Below are 23,427 nucleotides of genomic sequence, written 5' to 3'. Positions count from 1 at the left end.
CAGCTGTGACTCGCAGCCTGGTCTAGGTCTACCGTGGTCTACCCCAGGTGTGACTCGCAGCCTGGTCTACCCCAGGTGTGACTCATAGCCTGGTCTACCCCAGGTGTGACTCGCAGCCTGGTCTACTGCAGCTGTGACTCGCAGCCTGGTCTAGGTCTACCGTGGTCTACCCCAGGTGTGACTCGCAGCCTGGTCTACCCCAGGTGTGATTCATAGCCTGGTGTCACTCACAGCCTGGTCTGCCCCAGGTGTGACTCATAGCCTTGTCTATCCCAGGTGTGACTCAAAGCCTGGTCTACCCCAGGTGTTACTCGCAGCCTGGTCTACCCCAAGTGTGACTTGCAGCCTGGTCTACCCGAGGTGTGACTCGCAGCCTGGTGTACCAGGTCTACCGTGGTCTACCCCAGGTGTGACTCGCAGCCTGGTCTACCCCAGGTGAGATTCTCAGCCTGGTCTACCCCAGGCGCGACTCGCAGCTTGGTCTACCCCAGGTTTGACTCGCAGCCTGGTCTACCCCAGGTGTGACTCACAGCGACTCACTGCTTGGTCTACTGTGGTCTACCCCAGGTGTGGCTCGCAGCCTGGTCTACCCCAGGTGTGACTTGCAGCTTGGACTACCCCAGGTGTGACTCGCAGCCTACCCAGGTGTGACTCGTTGCCTACCCCAGGTGTGACTCGCAGCCTGGTCTACCGCGGCTGCGACTCACAGCCTGGTCTACCGCAGGTGTGACTCGCAGCCTGGTCTAGGTCTACCGTGGTCTCCCCCAGGTGTGACTCGCAGCCTGGTCTACCCCAGGTGTGACTCATAGCCTGGTCTACCCCAGGTGTGACTCGCAGCCTGGTCTACTGCAGCTGTGACTCGTAGCCTGGTCTAGGTCTACCGTGGTCTATCCCAGGTGTGACTCACAGCCTGGTCTACCCCAGGTGTGACTCATAGCCTGGTCTACCCCAGGTGTGACTCACAGCCCGGTCTGCCCCAGGTGTGACTCATAGCCTGGTTTACCCCAGGTGTGACTCAAAGCCTGGTCTACCTCAGGTGTTACTCGCAGCTTGGTCTACTCCAGGTGTGACTCGCAGCTTGTTCTACCCCAGGTGTGACTCACAGCCTGGTCTACCCCAGGAGTGACTCACAGCCTGGTCTATCCCAGGTGTGACTTGCAGCCTTGTCTACCCAGGTGTGAATCATAGCCTGGTCTACCCCAGTTGTGACTCGTAGCCAGGTCGACCCCAGGTGTGACTCGCAGCTTGGTTTACCCCAGGTGTGACTCGCAGCTTGGTCTACCCCAGGTGTCACTCACAGCCTGGTCTACCCCAGGAGTGACTCACAGCTTGGTCTACCCCAGGTGTGACTCGCAGTCTTGTCTACCCAGGTGTGACTCACAACCTGGTTCACCCCAGTTGTGACTCTTAGCCTGGTCGACCCCAGGTGTGAATCATAGCCTGATCTACCCCAGGCGTGACTCGCAGCCTGGTCTACCCCAGGTGTGACTCGCAGCTTGGTCTACCCCAGGTGTGACTCGAAGCCTAGTCTACCCCAGGTGTTACTCGCAGCTTGGTCTACCCCAGGTGTGACTCACAGCCTGGTCTACCCCAGGTGTGACTCGCAGCTTGGTCGACCCCAGGTGTGAATCATAGCCTGGTCTACCCCAGGTGTGACTCGCAGCCTGGTCGACCCCAGGTGTGAATCATAGCCTGGTCTACCCCAGGTGTGACTCATAGCCTGGTCCACCCCAGGTGCGACTCGCAGCCTGGTCTACTGCAGCTGTGACTCCAGCCTGGTCTAGGTCTACCGTGGTCTACCCCAGATGTGACTCGCAGCCTGGTCTACCCCAGGTGTGACTCACAGCCGGGTCTGCCCCAGTTGTGACTCATAGCATGGTCTACCCCAGGTGTGACTCAAAGCCTGGTCTACCCCAGGTGTGACTCACAGCTTGGTCTACCCCAGGTGTGACTCACAGCTTGGTCTACCCCAGGTTTGACTCGCAGCTTGGTCTACCCCAGGTGTGACTCACAGCCTGGTCTACCCCAGGTGTGACTCACAGCTTGGTCTACCCCAGGTGTGACTTGCAACTTGGTCCACCCCAGGAGTGACTCACAGCCTGGTCTATCCCAGGTGTGACTCACAGCCTGCTCTACCCAGGTGTGACTCACAGCCTGGTCTACCCCAGGAGTGACTCACAGCCTGGTCTACCACAGGTGTGACTTGCAGCCTGGTCGAACCCCAGGTGTGAATCATAGCCTGGTCTACCCCAGGTGTGACTCGCAGCCTGGTCTACCCCAGGTGTGACTCGCAGCTTGGTCTACCCCAGGTGTGACTCGAAGCCTGGTCTACCCCAGGTGTTACTCGCAGCTTGGTCTACCCCAGGTGTGACTCGCAGCTTGGTCTACCCCTGGTGTGACTCACAGCGTGGTCTACCCCAGGTGTCACTCGCAGCCTGTTCTACCCCAGGTGTGACTCACAGCTTGGTCTACCCAGGTGTGACTCACAGCCTGGTCTACCCCAGGAGTGACTGACAGCCTGGTCTACTCCAGGTGTGACTCGCAGCCTGGTCTACCCAGGTGTAAATCATAGCCTGGTCTACCCCAGGAGTGACTCACAGCCTGGTCTACCCCAGGTGTGACTCGCAGCCTGGTCGACCCCAGGTGTGAATCATAGCCTGGTCTACCCCAGGTGTGAATCATAGCCTGGTCTACCCCAGGTGTGACTAATAGCCTGGTCTACCCCAGGTGTGACTCACAGCCTGGTCTACTGCAGCTGTGACTCGCAGCGTGGTCTAGGTCTACCGTGGTCTACCCCAGGTGTGACTTGCAGCCTGGTCTACCCCAGGTGTGACTCATAGCCTGGTCTAACCAGGTGTGACTCGCAGCCTGGTCTACTGCAGCTGTGACTCGCAGCCTGGTCTAGGTCTACCGTGGTCTACCCCAGGTGTGACTCGCAGCCTGGTCTACCCCAGGTGTGACTCATAGCCTGGTCTATCCGAGGTGTGACTCGCAGCCTGGTCTACTGCAGCTGTGACTCGCAGCCTGGTCTAGGTCTACCGTGGTCTACCCCAGGTGTGACTCGCAGCCTGGTCTACCCCAGGTGTGACTCATAGCCTGGTCTACCCCAGGTGTGACTTGCTGCCTGGTCTACTCCAGGTGTGACTCATAGCCTGGTCTACCCCAGGTGTGACTCACAGCCTGGTCTGCCCCAGGTGTGACTCACAGCCTGGTCTACCCCAGGTGTGACTCACAGCCTGGTCTACCCCAGGTGTGACTCAAAGCCTGGTCTACCCCAGGTGTTACTCGCAGCTTGGTCTGCCCCAGGTGTGACTCGCAGCTTGGTCTACCCCAGATGTGACTCACACCCTGGTCTACTTGAGGTGTGACTCGCAGCCTGGTCTACCCAGGTGTGAATCATAGCCTGGTTTACCCCAGGAGTGACTCACAGCCTGGTCTACCCCAGGTGTGACTCTCAGCCTGGTTGACCCCAGGTGTGAATCATAGCCTGGTCTACCCAGGTGTGACTCATAGCCTGGTCTACCCCAGGTGTGACTCGCAGCCTCGTCTACTGCAGCTGTGACTCGCAGCCTGGTCTAGGTCTACCGTGGTCTACCCCAGGTGTGACTCACAGCCTGGTCTACCCCAGTTGTGACTCATAGCCTGGTCTACCCCAGGTGTGACTCATAGCCTGGTCTACCCCAGGTGTGACTCGCAGCCTGGTCTACTGCAGCTGTGACTCGCAGCCTGGTCTAGGTCTACCGTGGTCTACCCCAGGTGTGACTCGCAGCCTGGTCTACCCCAGGTGTGACTCATAGCCTGGTCTACCCCAGGTGTGACTCGCAGCCTGATCTACTGCAGCTGTGACTCGCAGCCTGGTCTAGGTCTACCGTGGTCTACCCCAGGTGTGACTCGCAGCCTGGTCTACCCCAGGTGTGACTCATAGCCTGGTCTACCACAGATGTGACTCACAGCCTGGTCTGCCCCAGGTGTGACTCATAGCCTGGTCTACCCCAGGTGTGACTCAAAGCCTGATCTACCCCAGGTGTTACTCGCAGCTTGGTCTGCCCCAGGTGTGACTCGCAGCTTGGTCTACCCCAGATGTGACTCACAGCCTGGTATACCCCAGGTGTGACTCGCAGCTTGCTCTACCCCAGGTGTGACTCGCAGCTTGTTCTACCCCAGTTGTGACTCACAGCCTGGTCTACCCCAGGAGTGACTCACAGCCTGGTCTAACCCAGGTGTGACTCGCAGCCTTGTCTACCCAGGTGTGAATCATAGTCTGGTCTACCCCAGGAGTGACTCACAGCCTGGTTTACCCCAGGTGTGACTGGCAGCCTGGTCGACCACAGGTGTGACTGGCAGCCTGATTTAACCCAGGTGTGACTCAAAGCCTGGTCTACCTCAGGTGTTACTCGCAGCTTGGTCTACCCCAGGTGTGACTCGTAGCTTGTTCTACCCCAGGTGTGACTCACAGCCTGGTCTACCCCAGGTGTGACTCGCAGCTTGGTCTACCCCAGGTGTGACTCGCAGCCTGGTCGACCCCAGGTGTGAATCATAGCCTGGTCTACCCCAGGTGTGACTCATAGCCTGGACCACCCCAGGTGCGACTCGCAGCCTGGTCTACTGCAGCTGTGACTCCAGCCTGGTCTAGGTCTACCGTGGTCTACCCCAGATGTGACTTGCAGCCTGGTCTACCCCAGGTGTGACTCACAGCCGGGTCTGCCCCAGGTGTGACTCAATGCCTGGTCTACCCCAGGTGTGACTCACAGCTTGGTCTACCCCAGGTGTGACTCACAGCTTGGTCTACCCCAGGTTTGACTCGCAGCTTGGTCTACCCCAGGTGTGACTCACAGCCTGGTCTATCCCAGGTGTGACTCACAGCTTGGTCTACCCCAGGTGTGACTCGCAACTTGGTCCACCCCAGGAGTGACTCACAGCCTGGTCTATCCCAGGTGTGACTCACAGCCTGCTCTACCCAGGTGTGACTCACAGCCTGGTCTACCCCAGGAGTGACTCACAGCCTGGTCTACCCCAGGTGTGACTTGCAGCCTGGTCGAACCCCAGGTGTGAATCATAGCCTGGTCTACCCCAGGTGTGACTCGCAGCCTGGTCTACCCCAGGTGTGACACGCAGCTTGGTCTACCCCAGGTGTGACTCGAAGCCTGGTCTACCCCAGGTGTGACTCATAGCCTGGTCTACCCCAGGTGTGACTCACAGCCTGGTCTACCCCAGGTGTGACTCAAAGCCTGGTCTACCCCAGGTGTTACTCGCAGCTTGGTCTGCCCCAGGTGTGACTCGCAGCTTGGTCTACCCCAGATGTGACTCACAGCCTGGTCTACTCGAGGTGTGACTCGCAGCCTGGTCTACCCAGGTGTGAATCATAGCCTGGTTTACCCCAGGAGTGACTCACAGCCTGGTCTACCCCAGGTGTGACTCTCAGCCTGGTCGACCCCAGGTGTGAATCATAGCCTGGTCTACCCAGGTGTGACTCATAGCCTGGTCTACCCCAGGTGTGACTCGCAGCCTCGTCTACTGCAGCTGTGACTCGCAGCCTGGTCTAGGTCTACCGTGGTCTACCCCAGGTGTGACTCGCAGCCTGGTCTACCCCAGGTGTGACTCATAGCCTGGTCTACCCCAGGTGTGACTCATAGCCTGGTCTACCCCAGGTGTGACTCACAGCCTGGTCTACTGCAGCTGTGACTCGCAGCCTGGTCTAGGTCTACCGTGGTCTACCCCAGGTGTGACTCGCAGCCTGGTCTACCCCAGGTGTGACTCATAGCCTGGTCTACCCCAGGTGTGACTCGCAGCCTGATCTACTGCAGCTGTGACTCGCAGCCTGGTCTAGGTCTACCGTGGTCTACCCCAGGTGTGACTCGCAGCCTGGTCTACCCCAGGTGTGACTCATAGCCTGGTCTATCCCAGGTGTGACTCGCAGCCTGGTCTACTGCAGCTGTGGCTCGCAGCCTGGTCTAGGTCTACCGTGGTCTACCCCAGGTGTGACTCGCAGCCTGGTCTACCCCAGGTGTGACTCATAGCCTGGTCTACCACAGATGTGACTCACAGCCTGGTCTGACCCAGGTGTGACTCATAGCCTGGTCTACCCCAGGTGTGACTCAAAGCCTGATCTACCCCAGGTGTTACTCGCAGCTTGGTCTGCCCCAGGTGTGACTCGCAGCTTGGTCTACCCCAGATGTGACTCACAGCCTGGTATACCCCAGGTGTGACTCGCAGCTTGCTCTACCCCAGGTGTGACTCGCAGCTTGTTCTACCCCAGGTGTGACTCACAGCCTGGTCTACCCCAGGAGTGACTCACAGCCTGGTCTAACCCAGGTGTGACTCGCAGCCTTGTCTACCCAGGTGTGAATCATAGCCTGGTCTACCCCTTGAGTGACTCACAGCCTGGTTTACCCCAGGTGTGACTGGCAGCCTGGTCGACCACAGGTGTGACTGGCAGCCTGATTTAACCCAGGTGTGACTCAAAGCCTGGTCTACCCCAGGTGTTACTCGCAGCTTGGTCTACCCCAGGTGTGACTCGTAGCTTGTTCTACCCCAGGTGTGACTCACAGCCTGGTCTACCCCAGGTGTGACTCACAGCTTGGTCTACCCCAGGTGTGACTCGCAGCCTGGTCGACCCCAGGTGTGAATCATAGCCTGGTCTACCCCAGGTGTGACTCATAGCCTGGTCTACTGCAGCTGTGACTCCAGCCTGGTCTAGGTCTAACGTGGTCTACCCCAGATGTGACTCGCAGCCTGGTCTACCCCAGGTGTGACTCACAGCCGGGTCTGCCCCAGGTGTGACTCATAGCCTGGTCTACCCCAGGTGTGACTCAATGCCTGGTCTACCCCAGGTGTGACTCACAGCTTGGTCTACCCCAGGTGTGACTCACAGCTTGGTCTACCCCAGGTTTGACTCGCAGCTTGGTCTACCCCAGGTGTGACTCACAGCCTGGTCTATCCCAGGTGTGACTCACAGCTTGGTCTACCCCAGGTGTGACTCGCAACTTGGTCCACCCCAGGAGTGACTCACAGCCTGGTCTATCCCAGGTGTGACTCACAGCCTGCTCTACCCAGGTGTGACTCACAGCCTGGTCTACCCCAGGAGTGACTCACAGCCTGGTCTACCCCAGGTGTGACTTGCAGCCTGGTCGAACCCCAGGTGTGAATCATAGCCTGGTCTACCCCAGGTGTGACTCGCAGCCTGGTCTACCCCAGGTGTGACTCGCAGCTTGGTCTACCCCAGGTGTGACTCGAAGCCTGGTCTACCCCAGGTGTTACTCGCAGCTTGGTCTACCCCAGGTGTGACTCGCAGCTTGGTCTACCCCAGGTGTGACTCACAGCGTGGTCTACCCCAGGTGTCACTCGCAGCTTGTTCTACCCCAGGTGTGACTCACAGCTTGGTCTACCCCAGGTGTGACTCACAGCCTGGTCTACCCCAGGAGTGACTGACAGCCTGGTCTACTCCAGGTGTGACTCGCAGCCTGGTCTACCCAGGTGTGAATCATAGCCTGGTCTACCCCACGAGTGACTCACAGCCTGGTCTACCCCAGGTGTGACTCACAGCCTGATCTACCCCAGGAGTGACTGACAGCCTGGTCTACTCCAGGTGTGACTCGCAGCCTGGTCTACCCAGGTGTGAATCATAGCCTGGTCTACCCCACGAGTGAATCATAGCCTGGTCTACCCCAGGTGTGACTCATAGCCTGGTCTACCCCAGGTGTGACTCATAGCCTGGTCTACTGCAGGTGTGACTCGCAGCCTGGTCTACTGCAGCTGTGACTCGCAGCCTGGCCTAGGTCTACCGTGGTCTACCCCAGGTGTGACTCGCAGCCTGGTCTACCCCAGGTGTGACTCATAGCCTGGTCTACCCCAGGTGTGACTCGCAGCCTGGTCTACTGCAGCTGTGACTCGCAGCCTGGTCTAGGTCTACTGTGGTCTACCCCAGGTGTGACTCACAGCCTGCTCTACCCAGGTGTGACTCACAGCCTGGTCTACCCCAGGTGTGACTCGCAGCCTGGTCTACCCCAGGTGTGACTCACAGCCTGGTCTGCCCCAGGTGTGACTCACAGCCTGGTCTGCCCCAGGTGTGACTCATAGCCTGGCCTACCCCAGGTGTGACTCAAAGCCTGGTCTACCCCAGGTGTTACTCACAGTTTGGTCTACCCCAGGTGTGACTCGCAGCTTGGTCTACCCCAGGTGTGACTCACAGCCTGGTCTACCCCAGGTGTGACTCGCAGCTTGGTCTACCCCAGGTGTGACTCGCAGCTTGGTCTACCCCAGGTGTGACTCACAGCCTGGTCTACCCCAGGAGTGACTCACAGCCTGGTCTACCCCAGGTGTGACTCGCAGCCTTGTCTACCCAGGTGTGAATCATAGCCTGGTCTACCCCAGGAGTGACTCACAGCCTGGTCTACCCCAGGTGTAACTCGTAGCCTTGTCGACCCCAGGTGTGAATCATAGCCTGGTCTACCCCAGGTGTGACTCGCAGCCTGATTTAACTCAGGTGTGACTCGCAGCCTGTTCTAACCCAGGTGTGACTCGCAGCTTGGTCTACCCCAGGTGTGACTCACAGCCTGGTCTACCCCAGGTGTGACTCGCAGCTTGGTCGACCCCAGGTGTGAATCATAGCCTGGTCTACCCCAGGTGTGACTCGCAGCCTGGTCGACCCCAGGTGTGAATCATAGCCTGGTCTACCCCAGGTGTGACTCATAGCCTGGTCCACCCCAGGTGCGACTCGCAGCCTGGTCTACTGCAGCTGTGACTCCAGCCTGGTCTAGGTCTACCGTGGTCTACCCCAGATGTGACTCGCAGCCTGGTCTACCCCAGGTGTGACTCACAGCCGGGTCTGCCCCAGTTGTGACTCATAGCATGGTCTACCCCAGGTGTGACTCAAAGCCTGGTCTACCCCAGGTGTGACTCACAGCTTGGTCTACCCCAGGTGTGACTCACAGCTTGGTCTACCCCAGGTTTGACTCGCAGCTTGGTCTACCCCAGGTGTGACTCACAGCCTGGTCTACCCCAGGTGTGACTCACAGCTTGGTCTACCCCAGGTGTGACTCGCAACTTGGTCCACCCCAGGAGTGACTCACAGCCTGGTCTATCCCAGGTGTGACTCACAGCCTGCTCTACCCAGGTGTGACTCACAGCCTGGTCTACCCCAGGAGTGACTCACAGCCTGGTCTACCACAGGTGTGACTTGCAGCCTGGTCGAACCCCAGGTGTGAATCATAGCCTGGTCTACCCCAGGTGTGACTCGCAGCCTGGTCTACCCCAGGTGTGACTCGCAGCTTGGTCTACCCCAGGTGTGACTCGAAGCCTGGTCTACCCCAGGTGTTACTCGCAGCTTGGTCTACCCCAGGTGTGACTCGCAGCTTGGTCTACCCCTGGTGTGACTCACAGCGTGGTCTACCCCAGGTGTCACTCGCAGCCTGTTCTACCCCAGGTGTGACTCACAGCTTGGTCTACCCAGGTGTGACTCACAGCCTGGTCTACCCCAGGAGTGACTGACAGCCTGGTCTACTCCAGGTGTGACTCGCAGCCTGGTCTACCCAGGTGTAAATCATAGCCTGGTCTACCCCAGGAGTGACTCACAGCCTGGTCTACCCCAGGTGTGACTCGCAGCCTGGTCGACCCCAGGTGTGAATCATAGCCTGGTCTACCCCAGGTGTGAATCATAGCCTGGTCTACCCCAGGTGTGACTAATAGCCTGGTCTACCCCAGGTGTGACTCACAGCCTGGTCTACTGCAGCTGTGACTCGCAGCGTGGTCTAGGTCTACCGTGGTCTACCCCAGGTGTGACTTGCAGCCTGGTCTACCCCAGGTGTGACTCATAGCCTGGTCTAACCAGGTGTGACTCGCAGCCTGGTCTACTGCAGCTGTGACTCGCAGCCTGGTCTAGGTCTACCGTGGTCTACCCCAGGTGTGACTCGCAGCCTGGTCTACCCCAGGTGTGACTCATAGCCTGGTCTATCCGAGGTGTGACTCGCAGCCTGGTCTACTGCAGCTGTGACTCGCAGCCTGGTCTAGGTCTACCGTGGTCTACCCCAGGTGTGACTCGCAGCCTGGTCTACCCCAGGTGTGACTCATAGCCTGGTCTACCCCAGGTGTGACTTGCTGCCTGGTCTACTCCAGGTGTGACTCATAGCCTGGTCTACCCCAGGTGTGACTCACAGCCTGGTCTGCCCCAGGTGTGACTCACAGCCTGGTCTACCCCAGGTGTGACTCACAGCCTGGTCTACCCCAGGTGTGACTCAAAGCCTGGTCTACCCCAGGTGTTACTCGCAGCTTGGTCTGCCCCAGGTGTGACTCGCAGCTTGGTCTACCCCAGATGTGACTCACACCCTGGTCTACTTGAGGTGTGACTCGCAGCCTGGTCTACCCAGGTGTGAATCATAGCCTGGTTTACCCCAGGAGTGACTCACAGCCTGGTCTACCCCAGGTGTGACTCTCAGCCTGGTTGACCCCAGGTGTGAATCATAGCCTGGTCTACCCAGGTGTGACTCATAGCCTGGTCTACCCCAGGTGTGACTCGCAGCCTCGTCTACTGCAGCTGTGACTCGCAGCCTGGTCTAGGTCTACCGTGGTCTACCCCAGGTGTGACTCACAGCCTGGTCTACCCCAGTTGTGACTCATAGCCTGGTCTACCCCAGGTGTGACTCATAGCCTGGTCTACCCCAGGTGTGACTCGCAGCCTGGTCTACTGCAGCTGTGACTCGCAGCCTGGTCTAGGTCTACCGTGGTCTACCCCAGGTGTGACTCGCAGCCTGGTCTACCCCAGGTGTGACTCATAGCCTGGTCTACCCCAGGTGTGACTCGCAGCCTGATCTACTGCAGCTGTGACTCGCAGCCTGGTCTAGGTCTACCGTGGTCTACCCCAGGTGTGACTCGCAGCCTGGTCTACCCGAGGTGTGACTCATAGCCTGGTCTACCACAGATGTGACTCACAGCCTGGTCTGCCCCAGGTGTGACTCATAGCCTGGTCTACCCCAGGTGTGACTCAAAGCCTGATCTACCCCAGGTGTTACTCGCAGCTTGGTCTGCCCCAGGTGTGACTCGCAGCTTGGTCTACCCCAGATGTGACTCACAGCCTGGTATACCCCAGGTGTGACTCGCAGCTTGCTCTACCCCAGGTGTGACTCGCAGCTTGTTCTACCCCAGGTGTGACTCACAGCCTGGTCTACCCCAGGAGTGACTCACAGCCTGGTCTAACCCAGGTGTGACTCGCAGCCTTGTCTACCCAGGTGTGAATCATAGTCTGGTCTACCCCAGGAGTGACTCACAGCCTGGTTTACCCCAGGTGTGACTGGCAGCCTGGTCGACCACAGGTGTGACTGGCAGCCTGATTTAACCCAGGTGTGACTCAAAGCCTGGTCTACCTCAGGTGTTACTCGCAGCTTGGTCTACCCCAGGTGTGACTCGTAGCTTGTTCTACCCCAGGTGTGACTCACAGCCTGGTCTACCCCAGGTGTGACTCGCAGCTTGGTCTACCCCAGGTGTGACTCGTAGCCTGGTCGACCCCAGGTGTGAATCATAGCCTGGTCTACCCCAGGTGTGACTCATAGCCTGGACCACCCCAGGTGCGACTCGCAGCCTGGTCTACTGCAGCTGTGACTCCAGCCTGGTCTAGGTCTACCGTGGTCTACCCCAGATGTGACTTGCAGCCTGGTCTACCCCAGGTGTGACTCACAGCCGGGTCTGCCCCAGGTGTGACTCAATGCCTGGTCTACCCCAGGTGTGACTCACAGCTTGGTCTACCCCAGGTGTGACTCACAGCTTGGTCTACCCCAGGTTTGACTCGCAGCTTGGTCTACCCCAGGTGTGACTCACAGCCTGGTCTATCCCAGATGTGACTCACAGCTTGGTCTACCCCAGGTGTGACTCGCAACTTGGTCCACCCCAGGAGTGACTCACAGCCTGGTCTATCCCAGGTGTGACTCACAGCCTGCTCTACCCAGGTGTGACTCACAGCCTGGTCTACCCCAGGAGTGACTCACAGCCTGGTCTACCCCAGGTGTGACTTGCAGCCTGGTCGAACCCCAGGTGTGAATCATAGCCTGGTCTACCCCAGGTGTGACTCGCAGCCTGGTCTACCCCAGGTGTGACACGCAGCTTGGTCTACCCCAGGTGTGACTCGAAGCCTGGTCTACCCCAGGTGTGACTCATAGCCTGGTCTACCCCAGGTGTGACTCACAGCCTGGTCTGCCCCAGGTGTGACTCACAGCCTGGTCTACCCCAGGTGTGACTCAAAGCCTGGTCTACCCCAGGTGTTACTCGCAGCTTGGTCTGCCCCAGGTGTGACTCGCAGCTTGGTCTACCCCAGATGTGACTCACAGCCTGGTCTACTCGAGGTGTGACTCGCAGCCTGGTCTACCCAGGTGTGAATCATAGCCTGGTTTACCCCAGGAGTGACTCACAGCCTGGTCTACCCCAGGTGTGACTCTCAGCCTGGTCGACCCCAGGTGTGAATCATAGCCTGGTCTACCCAGGTGTGACTCATAGCCTGGTCTACCCCAGGTGTGACTCGCAGCCTGGTCTACTGCAGCTGTGACTCGCAGCCTGGTCTAGGTCTACCGTGGTCTACCCCAGGTGTGACTCGCAGCCTGGTCTACCCCAGGTGTGACTCATAGCCTGGTCTACCCCAGGTGTGACTCGCAGCCTGATCTACTGCAGCTGTGACTCGCAGCCTGGTCTAGGTCTACCGTGGTCTACCCCAGGTGTGACTCGCAGCCTGGTCTACCCCAGGTGTGACTCATAGCCTGGTCTATCCCAGGTGTGACTCGCAGCCTGGTCTACTGCAGCTGTGGCTCGCAGCCTGGTCTAGGTCTACCGTGGTCTACCCCAGGTGTGACTCGCAGCCTGGTCTACCCCAGGTGTGACTCATAGCCTGGTCTACCACAGATGTGACTCACAGCCTGGTCTGACCCAGGTGTGACTCATAGCCTGGTCTACCCCAGGTGTGACTCAAAGCCTGATCTATCCCAGGTGTTACTCGCAGCTTGGTCTGCCCCAGGTGTGACTCGCAGCTTGGTCTACCCCAGATGTGACTCACAGCCTGGTATACCCGAGGTGTGACTCGCAGCTTGCTCTACCCCAGGTGTGACTCGCAGCTTGTTCTACCCCAGGTGTGACTCACAGCCTGGTCTACCCCAGGAGTGACTCACAGCCTGGTCTAACCCAGGTGTGACTCGCAGCCTTGTCTACCCAGGTGTGAATCATAGCCTGGTCTACCCCTTGAGTGACTCACAGCCTGGTTTACCCCAGGTGTGACTGGCAGCCTGGTCGACCACAGGTGTGACTGGCAGCCTGATTTAACCCAGGTGTGACTCAAAGCCTGGTCTACCCCAGGTGTTACTCGCAGCTTGGTCTACCCCAGGTGTGACTCATAGCTTGTTCTACCCCAGGTGTGACTCACAGCCTGGTCTACCCCAGGTGTGACTCACAGCTTGGTCTACCCCAGGTGTGACTCGCAGCCTGGTCGACCCCAGGTGTGAATCATAGCCTGGTCTACCCCAGGTGTGACTCATAGCCTGGTCTACTGCAGCTGTGACTCCAGCCTGGTCTAGGTCTACCGTGGTCTACCCCAGATGTGACTCGCAGCCTGGTCTACCCCAGGTGTGACTCACAGCCGGGTCTGCCCCAGGTGTGACTCATAGCCTGGTCTACCCCAGGTGTGACTCAATGCCTGGTCTACCCCAGGTGTGACTCACAGCTTGGTCTACCCCAGGTGTGACTCACAGCTTGGTCTACCCCAGGTTTGACTCGCAGCTTGGTCTACCCCAGGTGTGACTCACAGCCTGGTCTATCCCAGGTGTGACTCACAGCTTGGTCTACCCCAGGTGTGACTCGCAACTTGGTCCACCCCAGGAGTGACTCACAGCCTGGTCTATCCCAGGTGTGACTCACAGCCTGCTCTACCCAGGTGTGACTCACAGCCTGGTCTACCCCAGGAGTGACTCACAGCCTGGTCTACCCCAGGTGTGACTTGCAGCCTGGTCGAACCCCATGTGTGAATCATAGCCTGGTCTACCCCAGGTGTGACTCGCAGCCTGGTCTACCCCAGGTGTGACTCGCAGCTTGGTCTACCCCAGGTGTGACTCGAAGCCTGGTCTACCCCAGGTGTTACTCGCAGCTTGGTCTACCCCAGGTGTGACTCGCAGCTTGGTCTACCCCAGGTGTGACTCACAGCGTGGTCTACCCCAGGTGTCACTCGCAGCTTGTTCTACCCCAGGTGTGACTCACAGCTTGGTCTACCCCAGGTGTGACTCACAGCCTGGTCTACCCCAGGAGTGACTGACAGCCTGGTCTACTCCAGGTGTGACTCGCAGCCTGGTCTACCCAGGTGTGAATCATAGCCTGGTCTACCCCACGAGTGACTCACAGCCTGGTCTACCCCAGGTGTGACTCACAGCCTGATCTACCCCAGGAGTGACTGACAGCCTGGTCTACTCCAGGTGTGACTCGCAGCCTGGTCTACCCAGGTGTGAATCATAGCCTGGTCTACCCCACGAGTGAATCATAGCCTGGTCTACCCCAGGTGTGACTCATAGCCTGGTCTACCCCAGGTGTGACTCATAGCCTGGTCTACTGCAGGTGTGACTCGCAGCCTGGTCTACTGCAGCTGTGACTCGCAGCCTGGCCTAGGTCTACCGTGGTCTACCCCAGGTGTGACTCGCAGCCTGGTCTACCCCAGGTGTGACTCATAGCCTGGTCTACCCCAGGTGTGACTCGCAGCCTGGTCTACTGCAGCTGTGACTCGCAGCCTGGTCTAGGTCTACTGTGGTCTACCCCAGGTGTGACTCACAGCCTGCTCTACCCAGGTGTGACTCACAGCCTGGTCTACCCCAGGTGTGACTCGCAGCCTGGTCTACCCCAGGTGTGACTCACAGCCTGGTCTGCCCCAGGTGTGACTCATAGCCTGGCCTACCCCAGGTGTGACTCAAAGCCTGGTCTACCCCAGGTGTTACTCACAGTTTGGTCTACCCCAGGTGTGACTCGCAGCTTGGTCTACCCCAGGTGTGACTCACAGCCTGGTCTACCCCAGGTGTGACTCGCAGCTTGGTCTACCCCAGGTGTGACTCGCAGCTTGGTCTACCCCAGGTGTGACTCACAGCCTGGTCTACCCCAGGAGTGACTCACAGCCTGGTCTACCCCAGGTGTGACTCGCAGCCTTGTCTACCCAGGTGTGAATCATAGCCTGGTCTACCCCAGGAGTGACTCACAGCCTGGTCTACCCCAGGTGTGACTCGTAGCCTTGTCGACCCCAGGTGTGAATCATAGCCTGGTCTACCCCAGGTGTGACTCGCAGCCTGATTTAACTCAGGTGTGACTCGCAGCCTGTTCTAACCCAGGTGTGACTCGCAGCTTGGTCTACCCCGGGTGTGACTCGAAGCCTGGTCTACCCCAGGTGTTATTCGCAGCTTGGTCTACCCCAGGTGTGACTCGCAGCTTGGTCTACCCCAGGTGTGACTCACAGCCTGGTCTACCCCAGGTGTGACTCGTAGCCTTGTCGACCCCAGGTGTGAATCATAGCCTGGTCTACCCCAGGTGTGACTCGCAGCCTGATTTAACCCCAGGTGTGACTCGCAGCCTGGTCTAACCCAGGTGTGACTCGCAGCTTGGTCTACCCCGGGTGTGACTCGATGCCTGGTCTACCCCAGGTGTTACTCGCAGCTTGGTCTACCCCAGGTGTGACTTGCAGCTTGGTCTACCCCAGGTGTGACTCACAGCCTGGTCTACCCCAGGAGTGACTCACAGCCTGGTCTACTCCAGGTGTGACTCGCAGCCTGGTCTACCCAGGTGTGAATCATAGCCTGGTCTACCCCAGGAGTGACTCACAGCCTGGTCTACCCCAGGTGTGACTCGCAGCCTGGTCGACCCCAGGTGTGAATCATAGCCTGGTCTACCCCAGGTGTGACTCATAGCCTGGTCTACCCCAGGTGTGACTCACAGCCTGGTCTACTGCAGCTGTGACTCGCAGCGTGGTCTAGGTCTACCGTGGTCTACCCCAGGTGTGACTCGCAGCCTGGTCTTCCCCAGGTGTGACTCATAGCCTGGTCTAACCAGGTGTGACTCGCAGCCTGGTCTACTGCAGCTGTGACTCGCAGCCTGGTCTAGGTCTACCGTGGTCTACCCCAGGTGTGACTCGCAGCCTGGTCTACCCCAGGTGTGACTCATAGCCTGGTCTATCCCAGGTGTGACTCGCAGCCTGGTCTACTGCAGCTGTGACTCGCAGCCTGGTCTAGGTCTACCGTGGTCTACCCCAGGTGTGACTCGCAGCTTGGTCTACCCCAGGTGTGACTCATAGCCTGGTCTACCCCAGGTGTGACTCGCTGCCTGGTCTACCCCAGGTGTGACTCATAGCCTGGTCTACCCCAGGTGTGACTCACAGCCTGGTTTGCCCCAGGTGTGACTCACAGCCTGGTCTACCCCAGGTGTGACTCAAAGCCTGGTCTACCCCAGGTGTTACTCGCAGCTTGGTCTGCCCCAGGTGTGACTCGCAGCTTGGTCTACCCCAGATGTGACTCACAGCCTGGTCTACTCGAGGTGTGACTCGCAGCCTGGGCTACCCAGGTGTGAATCATAGCCTGGTTTACCCCAGGAGTGACTCACAGCCTGGTCTACCCCAGGTGTGACTCTCAGCCTGGTCGACCCCAGGTGTGAATCATAGCCTGGTCTACCCAGGTGTGACTCATAGCCTGGTCTACCCCAGGTGTGACTCGCAGCCTCGTCTACTGCAGCTGTGACTCGCAGCCTGGTCTAGGTCTACCGTGGTCTACCCCAGGTGTGACTCGCAGCCTGGTCTACCCCAGGTGTGACTCATAGCCTGGTCTACCCCAGGTGTGACTCATAGCCTGGTCTACCCCAGGTGTGACTCGCAGCCTGGTCTACTGCAGCTGTGACTCGCAGCCTGGTCTAGGTCTACCGTGGTCTACCCCAGGTGTGACTCGCAGCCTGGTCTACCCCAGGTGTGACTCATAGCCTGGTCTACCCCAGGTGTGACTCGCAGCCTGATCTACTACAGCTGTGACTCGCAGCCTGGTCTAGGTCTACCGTGGTCTACCCCAGGTGTGACTCGCAGCCTGGTCTACCCCAGGTGTGACTCATAGCCTGGTCTATCCCAGGTGTGACTCGCAGCCTGGTCTACTGCAGCTGTGGCTCGCAGCCTGGTCTAGGTCTACCGTGGTCTACCCCAGGTGTGACTCGCAGCCTGGTCTACCCCAGGTGTGACTCATAGCCTGGTCTACCACAGGTGTGACTCATAGTCTGGTCTACCCCAGGTGTGACTCAAAGCCTGGTCTACCCCAGGTGTTACTCGCAGCTTGGTCTGCCCCAGGTGTGACTCGCAGCTTGGTCTACCCCAGATGTGACTCACAGCCTGGTATACCCCAGGTGTGACTCGCAGCTTGCTCTACCCCAGGTGTGAGTCGCAGCTTGTTCTACCCCAGGTGTGACTCACAGCCTGGTCTACCCCAGGAGTGACTCACAGCCTGGTCTACCCCAGGTGTGACTCGCAGCCCTGTCTACCCAGGTGTGAATCATAGCCTGGTCTACCCCAGGAGTGACTCACAGCCTGGTCTACCCCAGGTGTGACTCGTAGCCTGGTCGACCACATGTGTGAATCATAGCCTGGTCTACCCCAGGTGTGACTGGCAGCCTGATTTAACCCAGGTGTGACTCAAAGCCTGGTCTACCCCAGGTGTTACTCGCAGCTTGGTCTACCCCAGGTGTGACTCGCAGCTTGTCCTACCCCAGGTGTGACTCACAGCCTGGTCTACCCCAGGTGTGACTCGCAGCTTGGTCTACCCCAGGTGTTACTCGCAGCTTGGTCTACCCCAGGTGTGACTCACAGCCTGGTCTACCTCAGGAGTGACTCACAGCCTGGTCTACCCCAGGTGATACTCGCAGCCTGGTCTACCCAGATGTGAATCATAGCCTGGTCTACCCCGGGAGTGACTCACAGCCTGGTCTACCCCAGGTGTGACTCGCAGCCTGGTCGACCCCAGGTGTGAATCATAGCCTGGTCTACCCCAGGTGTGACTCATAGCCTGGTTTTCCCCAGGTGTGACTCGCAGCCTGGTCTACTGCAGCTGTGACTCGCAGCCTGGTCTAGGTCTACCGTGGTCTACCCCAGGTGTGACTGAAAGCCTGGTCTACCCCAGTTGTGACTCATAGCCTGGTCTACCCCAGGTATGACTCACAGGATGGTCTGCCCCAGGTGTGACTCAAAGCCTGGTCGACCACAGGTGTGAATCATAGCCTGGTCTACCCCAGGTGTGACTGGCAGCCTGATTTAACCCAGGTGTGACTCACAGCCTGGTCTGCCCCAGGTGTGACTCACAGCCTGGTCTACCCCAGGTGTGACTCAAAGCCTGGTCTACCCCAGGTGTTACTCGCAGCTTGGTCTGCCCCAGGTGTGACTCGCAGCTTGGTCTACCCCAGATGTGACTCACAGCCTGGTCTACTCGAGGTGTGACTCGCAGCCTGGTCTACCCAGGTGTGAATCATAGCCTGGTTTACCCCAGGAGTGACTCACAGCCTGGTCTACCCCAGGTGTGACTCTCAGCCTGGTCGACCCCAGGTGTGAATCATAGCCTGGTCTACCCAGGTGTGACTCATAGCCTGGTCTACCCCAGGTGTGACTCGCAGCCTCGTCTACTGCAGCTGTGACTCGCAGCCTGGTCTAGGTCTACCGTGGTCTACCCCAGGTGTGACTCGCAGCCTGGTCTACCCCAGGTGTGACTCATAGCCTGGTCTACCCCAGGTGTGACTCATAGCCTGGTCTACCCCAGGTGTGACTCGCAGCCTGGTCTACTGCAGCTGTGACTCGCAGCCTGGTCTAGGTCTACCGTGGTCTACCCCAGGTGTGACTCGCAGCCTGGTCTACCCCAGGTGTGACTCATAGCCTGGTCTACCCCAGGTGTGACTCGCAGCCTGATCTACTGCAGCTGTGACTCGCAGCCTGGTCTAGGTCTACCGTGGTCTACCCCAGGTGTGACTCGCAGCCTGGTCTACCCCAGGTGTGACTCATAGCCTGGTCTATCCCAGGTGTGACTCGCAGCCTGGTCTACTGCAGCTGTGGCTCGCAGCCTGGTCTAGGTCTACCGTGGTCTACCCCAGGTGTGACTCGCAGCCTGGTCTACCCCAGGTGTGACTCATAGCCTGGTCTACCACAGATGTGACTCACAGCCTGGTCTGACCCAGGTGTTACTCGCAGCTTGGTCTGCCCCAGGTGTGACTCGCAGCTTGGTCTACCCCAGATGTGACTCACAGCCTGGTATACCCCAGGTGTGACTCGCAGCTTGCTCTACCCCAGGTGTGACTCGCAGCTTGTTCTACCCCAGGTGTGACTCACAGCCTGGTCTACCCCAGGAGTGACTCACAGCCTGGTCTAACCCAGGTGTGACTCGCAGCCTTGTCTACCCAGGTGTGAATCATAGCCTGGTCTACCCCTTGAGTGACTCACAGCCTGGTTTACCCCAGGTGTGACTGGCAGCCTGGTCGACCACAGGTGTGACTGGCAGCCTGATTTAACCCAGGTGTGACTCAAAGCCTGGTCTACCCCAGGTGTTACTCGCAGCTTGGTCTACCCCAGGTGTGACTCGCAGCTTGTCCTACCCCAGGTGTGACTCACAGCCTGGTCTACCCCAGGTGTGACTCACAGCTTGGTCTACCCCAGGTGTGACTCGCAGCTTGGTCTACCCCAGGTGTGACTCACAGCCTGGTCTACCTCAGGAGTGACTCACAGCCTGGTCTACCCCAGGTGTGACTCGCAGCCTGGTCTACCCAGATGTGAATCATAGCCTGGACTACCCCGGGAGTGACTCACAGCCTGGTCTACCCCAGGTGTGACTCGCAGCCTGGTCGACCCCAGGTGTGAATCATAGCCTGGTCTACCCCAGGTGTGACTCATAGCCTGGTTTTCCCCAGGTGTGACTCGCAGCCTGGTCTACTACAGCTGTGACTCGCAGCCTGGTCTAGGTCTACCGTGGTCTACCCCAGGTGTGACTGAAAGCCTGGTCTACCCCAGGTGTGACTCATAGCCTGGTCTACCCCAGGTATGACTCACAGGATGGTCTGCCCCAGGTGTGACTCAAAGCCTGGTCGACCACAGGTGTGAATCATAGCCTGGTCTACCCCAGGTGTGACTGGCAGCCTGATTTAACCCAGGTGTGACTCAAAGCCTGGTCTACCCCAGGTGTTACTCGCAGCTTGGTCTACCCCAGGTGTGACTCGCAGCTTGTCCTACCCCAGGTGTGACTCACAGCCTGGTCTACCCCAGGTGTGACTCGCAGCTTGGTCTACCCCAGGTGTGACTCGCAGCTTGGTCTACCCCAGGTGTGACTCACAGCCTGGTCTACCTCAGGAGTGACTCACAGCCTGGTCTACCCCAGGTGTGACTCGCAGCCTGGTCTACCCAGATGTGAATCATAGCCTGGTCTACCCCGGGAGTGACTCACAGCCTGGTCTACCCCAGGTGTGACTCGCAGCCTGGTCGACCCCAGGTGTGAATCATAGCCTGGTCTACCCCAGGTGTGACTCATAGCCTGGTTTTCCCCAGGTGTGACTCGCAGCCTGGTCTACTGCAGCTGTGACTCGCAGCCTGGTCTAGGTCTACCGTGGTCTACCCCAGGTGTGACTGAAAGCCTGGTCTACCCCAGGTGTGACTCATAGCCTGGTCTACCCCAGGTATGACTCACAGGATGGTCTGCCCCAGGTGTGACTCAAAGCCTGGTCTACCCCAGGTGTTACTCGCAGCTTGGTCTATCCCAGGTGTGACTCACAGCCTGGTCTAGCCCAGATGTGATTCGCAGCTTGGTCTACCCTAGGTGTGACTCGCAGCTTGGTCTACCCCAGGTGTGACTCACAGCCTGGTCTACCCCAGGAGTGACTCACAGCCTGGTCTACCCCAGGTGTGACTCGCAGCCTGGTCTACCCCAGGTGCGAATCATAGCTTGGTCTACCCCAGGAGTGACTCACAGCCTGGTCTACCCCAGGTGTGACTGACTCGCAGCCTAGTCGACCCCAGGTGTGAATCATAGCCTGGTCTACCCCAGGTGTGACTCGCAGCCTGATCTACCCCAGGCGTGACTCGCAGACTGGTTTACCCCAGGTGTGACACACAGCTTGGTGTACCCCAAGTGTGACTCGCAGCCTGGTCTACCCCAGGTGTGATTCATAGCCTGGTCTACCCCAGGTGTGACTCGCAGCCTCGTCTACTGCAGCTGTGACTCGCAGCCTGGTCTAGGTCTACCGTGGTCTACCCCAGGTGTGACTCGCAGCCTGGTCTACCCCAGGTGTGACTCATAGCCTGGTCTACCCCAGGTGTGACTCACAGCCTGGTCTGCCCCAGGTGTGACTCACAGCCTGGTCTGCCCCAGGTGTGACTCATAGCCTTGTCTACCCCAGGTGTGACTCAAAGCCTGGTCTACCCCAGGTGTGACTTGTAGCATGGTCTACCCGAGGTGTGACTCGCAGCCTGGTGTACCACAGGTGTGACTCGCAGCCTGGTCTACCCCAGGTGTGATTCTCAGCCTGGTCTACCCCAGGCGTGACTCGCAGCTTGGTCTACCCCAGGTGTGACTCGCAGCGACTCGCTGCTTGGTCTACCGTGGTCTACCCCAGGTGTGGCTCGCAGCCTGGTCTACCCCAGGTGTGACTTGCAGCTTGGACTACCCCAGGTGTGACTCGCAGCCTACCCAGGTGTGACTCGTTGCCTACCCCAGGTGTGACTCGCAGCCTGGTCTACTGCGGCTGTGACTCACAGCCTGGTCTACCGCAGGTGTGACTCGGAGCCTGGTACACCCCAGGAGTGACTCACAGCCTGGTCTTCCCTAGGTGTGACTCGCAGCCTGGTCTACCCAAGGTGAGACTCACAGCTTGGTCTACCCCAAGTGTGACTCTCAGCTTGGTCTACCCCAGGTGTGACTCACAGCTTGGTCTACCTCGGGTGTGACTCGCAGCCTGGTCTACCACAGGTGTGACTCGCAGCCTGGTCTACCCCAGGTGTGACTCACAGCCTGTTCTACCCCAGGTGTGACTCGCAGCTTGGTCTACCACAGGTGTGACTCACAGCCTGGTCTACCCTGGGTGTGACTCACAGCCTGGTCTACCCCAGGTGTGACTCGCAGCCTGGTCTACCCCAGGTGTGACTCACAGCTTGGTCTACCCTGGGTGTGACTCACAGCTTGGTCTACCCCGGGTGTGACTCACAGCCTGGTCTACACCAGGTGTAACTCGCAGCTTGGTCTACCCAGGTGTGACTCGCAGCTTGGTCTACCCCAGGTGTGACTTGCAGCCTGGTCTACCCCAGGTGTGACTCACAGCCTGGTCTACCCCAGGTGTGACTCTCAGCTTGGTCCACCCCAGGTGTGACTCGCAGCCTGGTCTACCCCAGGTGTGACGCGCAGCCTGATCTACCCCAGGTGTGACTCGCAGCCTGGTGTACCCCAGGTGTGACTAGCAGCCTGGTCTACCCCAGGTGTGACTCGCAGCCTGGTCTACCCCAGGAGTGACTCACAGCCTGGTCTACCACAGGTGTGACTTGCAGCCTGGTCTACCCCAGGTGTGACTCGCAGCCTGGTACCCCAGGTGTGACTCGCAGCTTGGTCTAGGTCTACCGTAGTCTACCCCAGGTGTGACTAGCAGCCTGGTCTACCCCAGGTGTGACTCATAGCCTGGTCTAGGTCTACCGTGGTCTACCCCGGGTGTGACTCGCAGCATGGTCTACCCCAGGTATGACGTGCAGCCTGGTCTACCCCAGGTGTGACTCACAGCTTGGTCTACCCCAGGTGTGACTCGCAGCATGGTCTAGCCCAGGTGTGACTTGCAGCGCGGTCTACTCCAGGTGTGACTCGCAGTCTGGCCTATCCCAGGTGTGACTCACGGCCTGGTCTACCCCAGGTGTGACTCACAGCCTGGTCTACCCCAGGTGTGACTCGCAGCCTGGTCTACTGCAGCTGTGACTCGCAGCCTGGTCTAGGTCTACCGTGGTCTACCCCAGGTGTGACTCGCAGCCTGGTCTACCCCAGGTGTGACTCACAGCCTGGTCTACCCCAGGTGTGACTCGCAGCTTGGTCTACCCAGGTGTGACTCGCAGCTTGGTCTACCCCAGGTGTGACTCGCAGCCTGGTCTATCCCAGGTGTGACTTGCAGCATGGTCTACCCCAGGTGTGACTCGCAGCCTGGTCTACCCCAGGTGTGACTCACAGCCTAGTCTACCCCAGGTGTGACTCGCAGTTTGGTCTACCCCAGGTGTGACTCGCAGCCTGGTCTACCCAGGAGTGACTCGCAGCCTGGTCTACTCCAGGTGTGACTCGCAGCCTGGTCCACCCCAGTAGTGACTCGCTGCCTGGTCTACCCCAGGTGTGACTCGCAGCTTGGTCTAGGTCTACTGTGGTCTACCCCAGGTGTAACTAGCAGCCTGGTCTACCCCAGGTGTGACTCATAGCT

This window comes from Ambystoma mexicanum, chromosome 1q (assembly GCF_040938575.1).
Source record: "Ambystoma mexicanum isolate Mex_15411 chromosome 1q, UKY_AmexF1_1, whole genome shotgun sequence".
NCBI lineage: Eukaryota > Metazoa > Chordata > Amphibia > Caudata > Ambystomatidae > Ambystoma > Ambystoma mexicanum.
The sequence above is the reverse complement of the archived record's forward strand: the minus strand, read 5'-3'. Positions refer to the sequence as shown.